General features: G+C 46.5%; 1 pseudogene; it reads right to left on the bottom strand.

The window, feature by feature from the left end:
• Positions 1-4,226: 4,226 nt before the first annotated feature.
• Positions 4,227-4,901, bottom strand: LOC116755023 (annotated as a pseudogene).
• Positions 4,902-7,123: the final 2,222 nt, after the last annotated feature.

Below are 7,123 nucleotides of genomic sequence, written 5' to 3'. Positions count from 1 at the left end.
TGGTGAACAAGTAGTCAGACCTGGATTCCAAGCCCAGCTTGGCCTCTCTCGAGCTGTGTGATACTGGGGTGGTCATTTTCTTTCCCTGAACCTCAGTTTCCTCATCTGTGAATAGGGAGACATTGAGAGGAGGAGGTAATGGAAGATAATAGTCAATAAATGTCAAAAAAATGATTTTTTACTGCAGAACAGGGGGGATGGTGGTTGGTGGAGAGATCTGAAGGCTGTTTTTTAAAGGTCATTGAATTTAATATCCACTTCCGCCTCAGATTCCTTCCATGAATCTGAAGTTCCTGAGAGGGGGAAGGGAGAACAGGGTGATGGCTTGCCGTGCCCTAACTTGAGGAGGGTTTTGGGAGGAATAGAAGGGAGACACAAGAGGGGGCCACCACGGGTGTAGAGAGTAGAGGAGCATGCAGCCTAGGGAACACGCTGGATGGAAGGTCAGACCGAGTGAGGAAGAGGAAGGCCTGGCCGCCCAGTGACAGAAGCCAAGTAGCAGCATGACCCCTGGGGGCAGGAGCGAAGCTTCCCACCTCCCCTACTCCCTTCTAAGATATGCCTCCTACCAGCAGTTCTGTCTGATAGCAAGTTCTAGAAAGAAACCTCTTCATCTCTTTCAGGAAAGTAACTTAATCCATTTGCCAGGGTGGACTTGAGAGAGAATCAAGATCCCACGTCTCATCTCTGTCCCTTCTTCCTGAGCTAGTCCTCTCCACAGCCATCTTTTTTTTTTTTTTTTTTTTTTTTTTCCTTGCGGCACGGGGGCCTCTCACTGTTGTGGCCTCTCCCGCTGCGGAGCACAGGCTCCGGACGCGCAGGCCCAGCGGCCACGGCTCACGGGCCCAGCCGCTCCGCGGCACGCGGGATCCTCCCGGACCGGGGCACGAACCCATGTCCCCTACATCGGCAGGCGGACTCCCAACCACTGCGCCACCAGGGAAGCCCTCCACAGCCATCTTTGGAGGAGCTCATGGTTCCTTAAAGCTCTGACTTGCTGGCATTGAAATCCACCTCCCTGAAACCTGAGCTGGGTTTCCGTTTCCTTGTGTGCCTGCTTGTGTGTGCGCACACGCAGCTGTGCACCTCTCAGTGCTGCTGGGTGTACCTATCTTTCTCTCTGTCTGTCTGGTATGGCTCTGGGTCTGTGCCCCTGGCTGACCATGTCTCTGTCTCTTTCTGTGTCTCTGTCCCTGCCTGACTCTTTGTGTCTGGGTCTTTCTATGTGTACTTCTAAGTGAACATGTCATGTACCTAAGAGAGTCTGAGTGACCAGTCCCGCTCTTCTTACCCCAGGGCATACCTCCTCCTTAATTCCTAGTAATGAGCTCCCTCCTTCTTGCTAACTCTTTCCCCTTGATTTTGTTTGTCTAAAAGCCTGGGTGTGGCCCCCCCAGGCTTGGGGAAGCATGGGTGGGGTAGAATTGGGTGGGGTGGGAAGGGGAGAGGAGGGACTACTCCACCCTGAACAGAGACCCCAGAGGCCAGAGACGCCCTTGGTCCCCCACAGGAGGGTCTGTGCAGGTACTGGCCTCCTCATTGGGAGGAGGGAGCCTGTCCTGAGGTGGGGACACTGAGTTGTGCACCTGGGAATGCTGGCAGTGCAAAGGAAGGAGAAAGTCAGGTGGGGAGCCTCCTTCACCTGCAACTTTACCGAGTTCATCAATTCATTCATCAATGAATTTGGTAAAGCTGCAGGATACAAAATTAATATACAGAAATCTGTTGCATTTCTATAGACTAACAATGAACTAACAGAAAGAGAAACTAAGGGAACAATCCTATTTACCATCACATCAAAAAGAATAAGATACCTAGGAAAAAGCATACCTAAGGAGGGAAAAGACCTGTACTTGGAAAACTATAAGACACTGATGAAAGAAATTGGAGACAGCACAAACAGATAGAAAGCTATACTATGTTCTTGGACTGGAAGAATTAATATTGTTAAAATGGCTATACTACCTGAGGCCATCTACAGATTCAATGCAATCCTTATCAAAATAGCGAGGATATTTTTCACAGAACTAGAACAAATAATCTTAAAATTTGTATGGACCCTAAGTAGCCAAAACAATCTTGAGAAAGAAGAACAGAGCTGGAGGAATGACGTCCCACCTTTCAGACTATACTACAGTAATCAAAACACTATGGTACTGGCACAAAAACAGACACATAGATCGATGGAACAGGATAGAGAGCCCAGAGATAAACTCATGCACTTTTTGTCAACTAATCTATGACAAAGGAGGCAAGAACATACAATGGAGAAAAGACAGTCTCTTCAATAAGTGGTGCTGGGAAAACCGGACAACTACATGTAAACTAATGAAATTAGAACACTCTCTAACACTATATACAAAAATAAACTAAAAATGGATTAAAGACCTAAATGTAAGACCAGAGACCATGGGCTTCCCTGGTGGCGCAGTGGTTAAGAATCCATCTGCCAATGCAGGGGACACGGGTTCAAGCCCTGGTCCAGGAAGATCCCACATGTCACAGAGCAGCTAAGCCTGTGAGCCACAACTACTGAGCTCACATGCCACAACTACTGAAGCCCACGCACCTAGAGCCCATGCTCCGCAATAAGAGAAGCCACTGCAATGAGAAGCCTGAGCACCGCAATGAAGAGTAGCCCCCGCTCGCCACAACTAGAGAAAGCCCAGCAACAAAGCAACGAAGCAACGAAGACCCAAAACAGCCAAAAAAAAAAAAAAAAAAAAGTCCAGAGACAGTAAAACTCCTAGAGGAATATAGGCAGAACACTCTTTGACATAAATAGTAGCAATATTTTTTTTTGGATCAGTCTTCTAAAGCAAAGGAAATAAAACAAAAATGAGCAAATGGGACCTAATTAAACTTAAAAGCTTTTGCACAGCAAAGGAAACCACTGACAAAACGAAAAGACACCTACTGAATGGGAGAAAATATTTGCAAATGATATGACTGATAAGGAGTTAATACCCAACATATATAAACAGCTCATAAAACTCAACATCAAAAAAATAAACAACCTGATTAAAAAATGGGCAGAAGACTTGGATAGACATTTCTCCAAAGAGAACATGCAGATGGCCAAGCAGCACGTGAAAAGATGCTCAACATCACTAATCATCAGGGAAATGCAAATCAAAACCACAATGAGCTATCACCTCATACCTGTCAGAATGGCTATCATCAAAAATAACACAAGTAACAAACATTGGTGAGGATGTGAAGAAAAGGGAACCCTTGGGACTGGTGGTCCAGTGGCTAAGACTCCGAGCTCCCAATGCAGGGGGCGGGCCGGGTTCAATCCCTGGTCAGGGAACTAGATCCCACGTGCATGCTGCAACTAAGAGTTCCCATGCTGCAACTAAATATCCCGCATGCTGCAACTGAGGCCCAGCACAGCCTAAATAAATATGTTTTTTCCAAAAAGAAAGGGAACCCTCATACACTGTTGGTGGGAATATAAATTGGTGCAGCCACTGTGGAAACAGTATGGAGGTTCCTCAAAAAACTAAAAATAGAACTATTATATGACCCAGAAATACCACTCCTGGATATATATCTGAAAAAACCAAAAACACTCATTCTAAAAGATACATGCACTCCAATGTTCATAGTAGCATTGTTTACAATTGATATGGAAAATGATATGGAAACAACCTAAATGTCCATCAACAGATGAATGGATTAAGATGTGGTATATATATTATCCATTCATCTGTTAATCTTAATTCATTCATCTGCTGAATAATATTCCATTATATACATATAATGGAATACTACTTATACTATATGTATACTACATATATGTATATATATATAAATATATATACAATGGAATACTATTCAGCCATAAAAAAGAACGAAAATTTGTCTTTTGCAACAAAATGGATAGACTTGGAGGGTATTATGCTAAGTGAAATAAGTCAGACAGAGAAAAATACTATATGATATCACTTGTGTGTGTGTGTGTGTGTGTGTGTGCGTGTGTGTGTGCGTGTGTGTGATGTGACTGTAGCAGTCTTATATTTGAAACTCAAGGAGGAAACAACTGTGTTCCAAAACACCTAAATAAGCAGGTCCAAAAAATGAAGGCATTTTTTTTTTAACTGCCACATTCACTCCGAAGCCCATTCATCTCCTTCAGCATCCCAAAGATTAAGCACATGTTCTGCTTAGCTATATAGTAAAGTGGCAAACACGCTGCACCACTGACATCACAGGACAGTTGCCTACAAAACTAGACTTCTGACGCTGGGGTCCAGCTTCACTTTCTCTTCATCTGGGAGGGCAGTTGTCTGAGCAACCTCTAGATCCTGCCTGTACTGCGCTGCCAACGCTGAGTCCATGACCACCTCTGGCGGGGCGAGAGCAGGCATGGAGATGAACTCCAAGTTAGGGTCTCCCATCAGTTTTCTAGCAAGCCAGAGGAAGGGCTTTTCAAAGTTGTAGTTACTTTTGGCAGAAATGTCATAGTACTGAAGATTCTTCTTTTGGTGGAAGATAATTTGACTGTGCCTTACCCTTTCTGTCCTTAATACCCACTTTGTTGCCACACAACATAATGGGGATGTTATCACACACTTGTACAAGATCTCTATGCCAGTTAGGCACGTTCTTGTAAGTAACTCTCGATGTTACATCAAACATTGTAATGGCACACTGAGCTTGGATATAATAGCCATCTCTCAGTCCACCAAATTTCTCCTGACCAGCTGTATCCCATACATTGAACTTAATAGGTCCTCTGTTGGTATGGAACACAAGGCGATGGACCTCAACACCCAAGGTAGCTACATATTTCTCAAATTCACCAGATGATGTTTCACAAATGTAGTTTTTCCAGTACCACCATCACCAACCAATACAAGTTTGAACTGAACTTGGGGTTCTCATTGGGCAGCCATCGTGATGTTACTTCTAGAAGCGTCTCCACGCCTGTCTGACTGAGGGCTAGAAAGATGGCAGAAGCCTGTATGATATCATTTATATGTGGAATCTAAAAAATATAACAAACTAGTGAATATAACAAAAAAGAAACTGACTCACAGATACAGAGAACAAACTAGTGGTTATCAGATGGGATATGGAAGGTGGGGGAGGGGTAATATAGGGGTAGGGGATTAAGAGGTACAAACTACTATATATAAAATAAGCTACAAGGATATACTGTACAAACCAAGGAGGGACTTCCCTGGTGGTCCAGTAGTTAAGACTTCACGCTCCCAATGCAGGGGGCACGGGTTTGATCCCTGGTCGGGGAACTAAGATCCCACCTGCTGCACGGTGTGGCCAGAAAAAAAAAAAAAAAACCACACAAAAAGAGCACAGGGAATATAGCCAATATTATTATTATTATTTTGTGGTATATGGGCCTCTCACTGTTGTGGCCTCTCCCACTGCAGAGCACAGGCTCCGGACGCGCAGGCTCAGCGGCCATGGCTCACGGGCCCAGCCGCTCCGCGGCATGTGGGATCCTCCCGGACTGGGGCATGAACCCGCGTCTGTGCATCGGCAGGCAGACTCTCAACCACTGCGCCACCAGGGAAGCCCTATAGCCAATATTTTATAGTAACTATAAATGGAGTATAACCTTTAAAAATTGTGAATTACTATACTGTACACCTGTAACATATAATGTATATCAACTGTACTTCAATTAAAAAAATAAAGGGCTTCAGCCTGGTTGTTTAGCCCCAATCCCTCCAACTCAAGTGGAACCAACTTTCCCTAGGAAGACTGGAGTCAGGGGAGATGAAACCAGAGCCCCTTTCCCATCCTGGTTCTTCTCCAGAAAACTCAGGTTCCTGAGTAATGGAGAGGTAGGCACCCCACCATTTTGTGGGGCTCTGGGGATCTGGTAGAGGTTGAGAATGGTTGTGGTGATGCATTAGGGGTTTAGAGGGAGAGGGTTGATCCCAGGGTGGCTGAAGACAGAAGGAAAAATCCCAGTCTGTGTTTCCAAACCTTGTCTCTTTGCTACTCAGGAAATCCTTCTTCAGGGCTCACTGCCATCCTGCTTCAGCTCCCAGGACAATTACCATGACACTGGGGGTCTTTTCCAGCTCTCACCAATGCACCAGGAGTTCCAGTAGCTTTGGGAGGAGAAAGAGGGTCTGTGTGCCTCTACCCAATCCTGCATATGACCGAAGGAGAGGAGGTCTGGGGGTCACTAATGGGGGGGTCTTATGGACAGCTGAGGTTGCCAGTGGGGTGAGGTTATGAAGAGGCTGAAAACTGACTAATAATCTGACACCTCCCTGGATTGCCTTGGTCATACTTTCAAGTCAGATGTGACGTGGTGTGGAGAAGGGGTGGGTGTTACTCTTCTCTGTCTCCAGAGCTCTCTGGGGATAAAGGCTTAAACCAGATGCAGTCATCTCAACCAGCTTCTCTGATCCTTGCTCTGGGAAGTCTTCTTGGCCCACTCCCAGGAACCTCTAGCCCCTGTCTCTTCTCTGGAAGCCCCTTTGAGGAATGATGGACTTTTGCCAGGCTTCCTCACTGTGCTCAGAGCCGAGGAGGCCTGACTGGGTGAGGGAAGGGAGGACTCTGGGAATTCTGATAACCACCTGGACAAGGCCCACCGCTCATCTCCATGGAGACACCCCACCCCCACCCCATAGCCAAGGAAGTACCTGGAATGTCCTGCCTCCCACCCTCATCCTTTGCCTCTCTGCTCAGGGTCACTGCCAGGGCCTGGCCGGAAACAGATGAGATGGGGGGAGTAGGGAGGGGACTGGCTTAAGCGGGGAGGCAGGCTGCAGGCTCTGGTCTGAGGGAGCTCCTTCCTAGGAGAGGTAGCCTTTAGCTACCCAGGGAAGTCAGCTCCCCAGTTCCAAGTCAGGGGTGGAGAAGGGAAACTGATCCCGGCCTGTGGACAAAGTCTCCCCTTTATTGGACTGAAGGTTTATAGCTTGAGCCACCTTTGGCCCTAAGAGGTGCAAGTGTGTGAGGGTGTGTCTGCTGTAACTGGTGAAGGACTGGAGGGGTTGTGCGTTTTTTCTTAGTTCCCCAACCAAGGATTGAACCGGCGCCTTCAGCAGTGAAAGCTCGGAGTTCTAACCACTGGACAGCCAGGGAATTCTGGGGGCTGGGTGTGTGTGTGCCTATTCACACAAGTGCATTT

Source organism: Phocoena sinus, chromosome 6, assembly GCF_008692025.1.
Source record: "Phocoena sinus isolate mPhoSin1 chromosome 6, mPhoSin1.pri, whole genome shotgun sequence".
Lineage (NCBI taxonomy): Eukaryota > Metazoa > Chordata > Mammalia > Artiodactyla > Phocoenidae > Phocoena > Phocoena sinus.
Note: the sequence above shows the minus strand (reverse complement) of the source record. Positions and strands in the feature narration are given on the sequence as shown.